Source organism: Cibotium barometz, chromosome 57 (assembly GCF_041138505.1).
Source record: "Cibotium barometz isolate CiBa-2024 chromosome 57, ASM4113850v1, whole genome shotgun sequence".
NCBI lineage: Eukaryota > Viridiplantae > Streptophyta > Polypodiopsida > Cyatheales > Cibotiaceae > Cibotium > Cibotium barometz.
In genome coordinates, this window is record NC_141102.1 from 430,279 (window position 1) to 439,829 (window position 9,551).

A 9,551-nucleotide genomic window follows, 5' to 3' on the forward strand; every position below is an offset into this window, starting at 1 on the left:
CATATATGCATGTTTGGTTAGTGTTGGGCAAGTTGGATAAGTGTGGGATTATATTGATCTTTTCTCACCTTCTTCCCCTCCCATCCCTCTTGGTGGTTGAAGGCACAAAGTAGTGCCAAGGCACTATAGTACAGTGGAAAACAAGAAAGTCTATTTTTAGTACCATTCTCCTTAGTGTATGCAGCTAGTGAATGACATAAAGGTCAAGAAGAAACTGAATCAAAAAGCGCTTAGATGTCTAGCACAGGTCAAGGCACTATACTCACACACATTAAGACGTGGAAAACAAAAAGTCTATTTTTTAGTACCATTCTCCTTATTGTATGTAGCTAGAATGGTGTCGAGGTCAAGGAGAAGCTGAATCAAATAGGGCTTGGAAGTCTGGTAGAGGCAGTACAATGTAAGGTGAATACCGAGCTCTACATAGAATTTTTGGGCTCTGGTTCCTTGGGCCCCTATTCAGACCTTTACTCTAATTTTAGGCTAACCTTCTAATGGTTTCTCGAGCCCTTGCATAGACCTTTACCCTATTTTTTTTTTGGCTAACCTTCCAATGGTTTCTCGGGCCTTTGCACAGTCCTTTACCCTGATTTTTGCTTCACTAACACACACTCTCTCTCTCAGTATAACATTAATCTCACTGAGGAATTAACCCAAGAGGAGCTCGCCACTAATACAACAAAATACTACATGCTATGCCGATCCCGTAGTCATCATGGTTGTATTTGCGGGGGCTCTTGAACTAAGTGAGGGTCAAGCTATGTATATATATCCCCTACACCCAATTGTACTTTACTTTTAGATCTTGGTGTAGGCTTCTCATTCATTCAACTAACTTTAATGAGGGTGAAGAGCTCCTAGAGCTAATGAAACCCACTAACATTAATTCATTTATTACTCCCCTCCCTAAAATATAAAAAATCCTTGGCTCAATGCTCCAACACAATGGGTAGAATCCTAGGATGATACATACCAACACCTTCTCCTCCATAATAGTAAAACTTATCATCCTTATGGCATCCTAAAACTTTTTGATGTCATTTGTGCATATCTTTGTACCTTAATAACATCATTAGTATATGATTTTAAGAAAGTGCACATGTATTTCCCCTCATTCCTTGAGGAAGAAGGCCTACATGCCTTTCATGATTTCTTTATAACCAAAAAACCACTGCCACCTTCCAATGATGGAGATAAGAATAGAAAAAATCACCTATCCACCAATGTTCAGTCCCATCACATTCTATTTATCCTAATATATGTGATAATACAAATAAGGATGCCACTAATGCACCAATAACTAGAGTGATTTTCCCTCTTCTTCTTTAATTTCACAACAACTAACACTCTAGACACTGAGGAACCCCTGTACGGCCAGCTAGAGGCCGAACCTCCTTCTCAGCAGGAAAGTCATGATGCGACAGGTGTCCCAACCTCGATCCAATCTTGAGCAACTCATTATGAGTAGGAATATTTTACTTAAACCTCATCTCATGTGCCAAGCCCTCTTACACAGATAACTCCTTTTGATCCCACCACTCCAATAAAAGCAAAAGCTTACGCAACAGTGGCTCAACCTACACATTTGCCATGTATTTTAGTCAGGGACTAGCTAGAAGAGAGCTTGGGCAGTTGGATCAACCAAAAACCCTGTGGTCAAATGTGGCTAGAGGCTCAAGGGTCACCAACCCATGGCTTGCTAATTTGCTCAAAATCCACATCATCACATTTATGATGGCCCATGCTTATTACAAACGATGGAAGCGGGAGCATTCCGTAGAATCAAGGGGAGGCTATGAGAAAATCTAGATGGACGCTGATGGCCAAATTCTAGTGGATGAATTTGGTATCCATTCGACTTGGAGGGTTCCACTATTCCTTGCCATAAAGGAATATGCTGGCATCTACAGAGCATCCCCAAGGCACCATCACATTGATTCCTTTGTACATTACTTCAAGGATAGCCAATTCAACACTCTCAACAAATATGATGGTGTCTATAGAGCATCCCCAAGGCACCACCACATTGATCCCTTTGTACATTGCTTCGAGCATAACCAATTCGACACTCTCAACAAATATCGATTGAGAACAAATTTGAGAATTTGAGGACATGATCAACACCAACTTCTGGAGGTCATTCTACTTTCTTCGCAAGGTAATAGTCCCTAACGACAATAGATTTCAAGGATAGAATCTCCAACATGTAGGGGGGGATGTTAACCCCATTTTGAGGTTAACCTAGCATCTCTATCATTACATAAGAGAAGCACAATAAGTGTCATAAAATGGCACTATAAATGTCATAATTATGAGAATGTATCTTGTAATCATTTAGTTCATCTTTTTTGAAGTATTGGGCACCTCAGTATGAATAAGGGCCAATGTAAAAATAACAAATTCTCATAATGTAAGACATAATCCCCCTTTGGGCCAATTAAGTTTAGTCTTATCTCCTTTCTCTCTTGTTTCTATGGTGTGAGAGAGAGTTGAGAGGAGAGAGAGCTTCATTCTTGGTGCATGTTCCTCTTATGCTTGTGTTTATGAGTGTGAGAGCAAAGAGGAGTGAGTGTCCTTGTATAAGGAGAGGCAACCTCATGGTGATAGCTTGAGGAAGGAGGCAAAGGAGTGGACCTAGCTACCACTATCATAGCATGGAGTCTTCCAAGATATGAGCTTAGCTACCAGCAAGTTCTCCCACAACGTGTTAAGGTAAGCAATGTCTATTGCAATAGGGGAGGGATATTGTAGCCAGAGAGAGATAGAGAGAGAGAGAGAGAGAGAGAGAGAGAGAGAGAGAGAGAGAGAGAGAGAGAGAGAGAGAGAGAGAGAGAGAGAGAGAGAGAGAGAGAGAGAGAGAGAGAGAGAGAGAGAGATGATTAGGTTGAGGATATTAAAAGTTTACGCATGATTTTTTCTTTTGAAGTTGAGTTTAGGCCCATGGGAACATCATACTAACCTTCATTCCTTATATAGATATAACCCTTCCAAATGGCAAGCTTGTTCATCGAGCAAGTGATTCATGTCCTAAAAGGGATACCAAATTTGTAAGGAGAGTAGATATGATCAAGCATTTAAAGGATGCTCATGAAATACCAATAGATATTCCTTTGCAAAAAACAAGATGATGTAGTAAGGATAAAGGATATTTTAAAGTCTCCTCTTCGAAGTTGATTTTCAAATGTAAGTCATAAATTTGAGAATAATAGAAAGAAGTTCCAAAAGTCACAAACTCTAAAGGTAGAAAATGCATAGGAGTCACGAGATTCAGAAGTATTAGAACTAAAGGAGAAGTCTGTTTGAGGACAATGTAAAAAAAGCAATGGAAGAATATACGCCATCAAAACAAAAGCGCCTTGCTATTTTACCATGATTTTACTTGATCAAATTCTTTCTTCTTGAATATCAAAATGGATTGACAAGGTGCAAGAAATAAATGCTTCAAAGGATGATGATATGCTTGATAAAGATGATGTCCTAGGAGATCCAAATGACTCTAATTTACAAAGCATATCTTCTACCCTTGTATGATGTCTTCATTAGTCTTTTCTTTGGTAATTAAGATATCAAATTGCAATCATAATTTTATGTAAATTTGAAACAATTTCATTTTCTTTACTTTGGAGAAAACTCTTTGAGCTTGGATACACATGCTCCCATGGGACCATCAAAACAACTTTTGAGAAGAAAGTACATTGAATACACAAGAGTCTATGCAATTGACGGATGAGAATCTAAAGGATACACCACTTTATCACATGCAAAAGCCTCTTAAGTTTTGTGTATAGCTTTTTAATTTTGTTCTAGGTATGCCTTTGATTATTCACTCTAGTGTTTTAATGATCAATGATACATGTTGCTCTAATATGCCTTTGGAACACTCTTTCAAGTTTGATTAGTAAGCATGATTTTGATATTTTAGGTTTGATTATCATTAAGCGTCTTGAAATCCTCTCAAGTGTAGGTTTCGATGTTGATATTACAAGTCAATTCTCATTAAGTGTCTCCAAATCCTCTCAATTCTCATTAAGTGTCTCCAAATCCTCTCAACTTTACATTGACTCCCCATGTTAAAGTGCTATCTTGCCTTCAACATTCATAATTTCTAATAATGAGGTTAAGATGGAAACTCCTTCAAAGGTTCAAGATGATGCAAGGATAATCATGAAAAGGTGTGCTTTTATATTACAAGTCAACATAAAGATTTTGAATTTTATGTAAATAGCATTCTTTACAATGATCTTATGTTTCTAATTTATAATATGATCTTACATCTAAACAAGCATATGTCCATGATATGATCTTATGTTCATATTATGTTTCCTTTGTTTTTATAGATTGAAATGTGGCACATCCATTCACTTTAGGTCAAAGAGGTTTGGAATACTTACAGAGGTGGATCATAAATTTCTTGAATCCATCTTAATTATACGAAGATCTCTACAAGGACTTTAAATTATGAAGTCTTGGGCTCCCACTTAATAAACTCAATATGACTTATTGGCTCTACATGTCTCGGAAAAAACTACATTTATTTCAAACTACTTTGGTAATATTGGACCATCTCTTCTTGTTCTTGTCAATTGTTTGATAGATATATGAGTACCTTATTTTTTTAAAGACGCTTATGATTTAGTAGTACACCTTCATAAGTGGAGTTTTGTACGGGACATTGGGTTGTTTTTGTGATGTATGTTGAGAAATGTGGTGCCAAAGAGCACAAGGACAGTATGGAGTGAGTGTGAGTAGGCACATAACTAAGTGAGAATTATCCCACGTGCAAGAGAAAAGCTAAGTTGTACTCTGCTCATATAAACGGAGGATATTTACAGGTATATATTTTATCATATTTTTGATGAATTAATAATTATACAAAAATATGTTTAATTTAATTTGTGCAAGATTCAGCTTAATGGAATGTGCAAGTGAGCACAAGATTAATACATGTGCAAATGTGCACAAAGTTATTTTATGTAACAAGGCCTAATAGCAATTATATTTGGGCAAAGGTTTTTATATGTACAAACCTTAGGGATTTTAATATGGTTGTAAATATGTAAAACAATACCCTAAAAGTAATTTTGAAAAACAAATCTCTGAACAATACTCATCCAGCTTGATTTTAAAAGTAGAGCTTTTACTAAACTTTACAATAATATATATATATATATATATATATATATTCTTTATTTATGCCTTTTTCTGCGCCGCTGTCTACCATTCCATTGGGCTGGAACCCTTGATAAATCATTATATATTTGGGGCTTCACGTCCCTTATGCACTAATTTTCCTTTATAAGCCTAGTTTAAAAGGCTAAATAATCAAGCCTTTATAGATATACATGTAATATATATAACTCCTCCTATCGAGGGACTGGGCACATTGTACAAGAAGCAAATTTTGTTATATATTTGCCTCCCTTTTATTCTTTCCTTTTTACTCAAGCAGCCAAATTTTAAGAGTCTATAGCCTTGTTTAAGGGCTTAGTAATCAAGCTTTTTATATATACCCATGCTCAATTGTAAATCAATGACCGTCGGTGCATGAAATTAAAGAGGTTAATAATTAAATATATATGAGAACTCTATATCTTTTATATATTAGTTGCTTATAACTTTTAATAGAATTACCTTGAGACTCAAATTTAAAGCTTTTAAATAACTTTAATCATCCCTCTAAAAATCTTAGAGACCAAAGATACTCATCAGCCAAGGGGAAAATAGAAGAAAAGTCTTTTTAAGTGACCATTGTAAAGTTAGACAAGTAATTTAGTAAAGCCTACTCCAAATTATCCATCTTATTTCTCTCACGAAGAGAAACATTTATATGCTTACCCTTAAAATCCTTCAACTCACCTCATCCCTAATTTAATTATATTGATTGTTCATATGTTGTATTTCAAATTTTCAATGCCTTCTCACTGTTAAACACAACAAAGCATAGCATATAAATAAGGGTAGATCAAAAACATGCTTTTCGTTTAAATCTTCTTTTTGATTAAATGTTATGTGGTACTTAAAAGACCCTTACCTAAAATTTGCTTACAAGTTTCCTTGTCTTTTAAAGTCTTACAACCTTGGTTTGAAATCAACATCGGTAAAATGGCTCAGCAACCCTCGATTCGACCACTTTTATGGGCGCTCAGAGAGAGTACCGGACCACATATTTACCTTCTAGCCAAGAAATTCATCGACCATGAACCTCCTCCATGGCCCTTCTACAAAGAATGGACTTCTACAATACTATGGGAATGAGGAATTGCTTGGGACTCCGCAACAAAAGTCATGGACTTCAACATCATGACTATTACCCATAATACGTTTCCTGGCGCCTTACCCAAGCTGTATATTTTGTACTTCTTCCACATGATTTCTAAAATTCGTATCCACGTACCCAACTATTTGGCAACATTCCCCATAATAGCTATCACTAACCTCATGAATAGCTTTCCTCGACATCTCTTTAGACTGTTTGAGCAGAACTCATGGCATCCTTGGCCCTAGATTAAAGATGTATTTAAATTTATTTTTGGTTTTGAATTATAAACTTTAGTGATTGTGTTACTTCTTTTTATTTCTTTAGATTGCTATTAGTTTTCATTGTTTTTAAAATTATAATAGTGCTTAACCTCAAGACTCCCTCACTAAAGCCAAAATTAATTGTACATCATAACATCCTCATGTCAATTTTTTTTTGTGTGATGATTATAGCATTATGACTTGGTCATCACCCCATGATCCTCTTATGCAATCGAAACTCATGCGACTCATTACACAATGTACCCGTTTAGCATATATATCTGAACGAAACCATGCTATTTTTTAATAACTACTACAGATATTCAACAACCAGCAACAAGATGAATGGTCAAAGATCTGAACACATGATCATGAGGGATGCTTTGTTTTCATACCTATTGGAAACCCCATGGTTTTAACTCCAAACATACGTTTTTACCACCTTCTGGAGCGGATGAACATTGTACGTGGATATACTATAGAAGATGATTCATCGAACGGATGAAGAATTTATGAATCGATTACGTTACCTTAGAACCAGATTACCCCCTGAGAAGATACTAATACTTGACCATACCCGCATATCATTAGAAGAATGTAAATTTTGTTCAAATTTCTTGTATTCATTTCTCTTGTTATATTAAAGCTTTCTATTTGTTTGGGAAGTGGTATTTCATTATCTTTATGCCCGTAGCAAATTGATTCTCTATTTTTCATAATTTTTAATATTCGTAACAAATTAAACAATCACATAATAGGCTTACTAAATTTGTGTCCTTTAAACAATGTATCCTCTCTATAACTTAGTAAATAATGTTTTCAATATTTCTATGTAAGTTTTATCTTTCAGACGGTGACTCAAACACCTTCCAAGTAAGTTTCTTACACCTATTCTTACAATAATAATCATGCTTAAATAATTATGCATAGAAATTTCAATTCATACTACTCTAAGTTCTATTTCTTATAAAGTCATAATTAAAAATAACTCTAGTTACGTTTGGAAGAATAATTATATTTCAATCCATTCGCATTGTTTCTCATGTTTCTCAATGTAGAGCATCATTGCAATCGAATATATAAAAGGTATGACTCTCTTATGCTTAACTCAATCTTATAATTACTAAATTTCATGTTTATTATTCAATTTTATTTCAACTTCAAAAGTAAATTAATCTTTTATCATCTAGACTTGTTCACTTAATTAAGATGGTTAGAATCATTACTAGTTATTTGTGTTATATCAAATTTATCCATTTTACATTTATAATCTCACATCTCCTCAAACAACTTTTCCAACTCAAGGTTAGCATTTTCCTATCCTTATATCCATAACCAATTTAACTTTTATTTTTATAATGATAAGTTTCCCATAAGATTCTGATTAATAACTTTATATATACCCTATCCATAGAAGTAATAACGATTCACATCTATCTCGAGTGTTAATATTATTTTTGAGAGATTATTTCTATGATGCCAACGATGGAGGTATGTATATGTAACCTAAGAACCTAATTAATAAACCATAGATTCAACATTAAGATTAGTTTAAGTCTAGTAACTTAAATAAAATTTATAGATAGAGAAAATTTGTGTCAGAATTTAAGTTTCAGAGGGAACTAGCCACTCCGCCTCAAACTTCTATTATCAAGGAAGTGATGTATGGAATTAATCTGGTGGTATGGGATATCAAATTGGTTTCATATACTTACTCTAGACACATTTATGTCCTCTATCTTCTACCATCCTATGCGTGTATGTACAATAGGCCTATGTGGTATGGGACACTTAGACTCGTCTTACATACATTCATTTGATTAGTTCATTGCATATGCATTTTGTGTAGATATAGTCTTCCACACCAATCATGAAACCATCCTCTCATGTGTTTATGTAACTGTATATCGGGGACTCCCGTTTATGTCTTCTATCTTCTACCATCCTATTTTGTGTAGATCTAGTCTTCCACACCAATCATGAAACCATCCTCTCATGCTTTTAATATTAGGGACTCCCGTATATGGTGTGCTTTTGGGCCTCCATTGTTTGTTTTACTTGGTTCGTATGGAGGGGTGATTCCCGGGGTACTTACGCCTGGCAAACATGTGTGCGGCTGTTATTTGATTATTTATGGATTGTCTATATCTCAAGACGACGTTGGGATTAATTGATGTGTTCAATTAATTGTTTAACTAACGTGGATAGTGTCTGAGTATAGCAACGAGTGCGAGAGAATCGATTGAGGTGTCGCACTGCATGAGATATGTGAGGATACCAATTAAGGTGTTGCACTATACGAGAGTACCGATTGAGGTGTCGTATGGCTGGTGGATTGAGTGGTGGTGTGAAGATGATGATTATTTTTCTTTTGTATTAAACTTTTTGTACATGCTATTTTTAATTTGATAATCAGTGTGATGATCACCAATTTTGATGTCGTACGAGTTTTCTTGATTAGTATTCCATGTCCATAAGAACCTCTAAGCCATGCCTTTGTGCCTCTCTGAGCCATGTTTGGACCTCTGAGTTTACCTTGCAGGTTATGACATCAACAATCTTGTTCTCTCGACATTTTTCTTACACAACTGAGAACATTTGCTTCCTCAAACGGGAGGACTATTACAGGTATATATTTTATCATATTTTGGATGTTAATAATCGTACAAAAATATGTTTAATTTAATTTGTGCAGGATTCAACTTAATGGAATGTGCAAGTGAGCACAAGCTTAATATATGTGCAAATGTACACAAAGTTGTTTTATGTAACAAGGCCTAATAGCAATTATATTTGGGCAAAGATTTTTATATGTACAAACCTTAGGGATTTTGATATGGTTATAAATATGTAAAACAATACTTCAAAAGTAAGAAAAGCAAGCCCAATTTGTACGCTCATCTATTCTTAGCTCTTTGGGCTATTTTTATGAATAAAATTCTCTAAATACTCAAGTCGTGGAAGTGGAGCTACACACTTGAGGGGGGAGATTGCACCCAATTTGGTTTATTGTGTGGTATTCGCTATCCTTT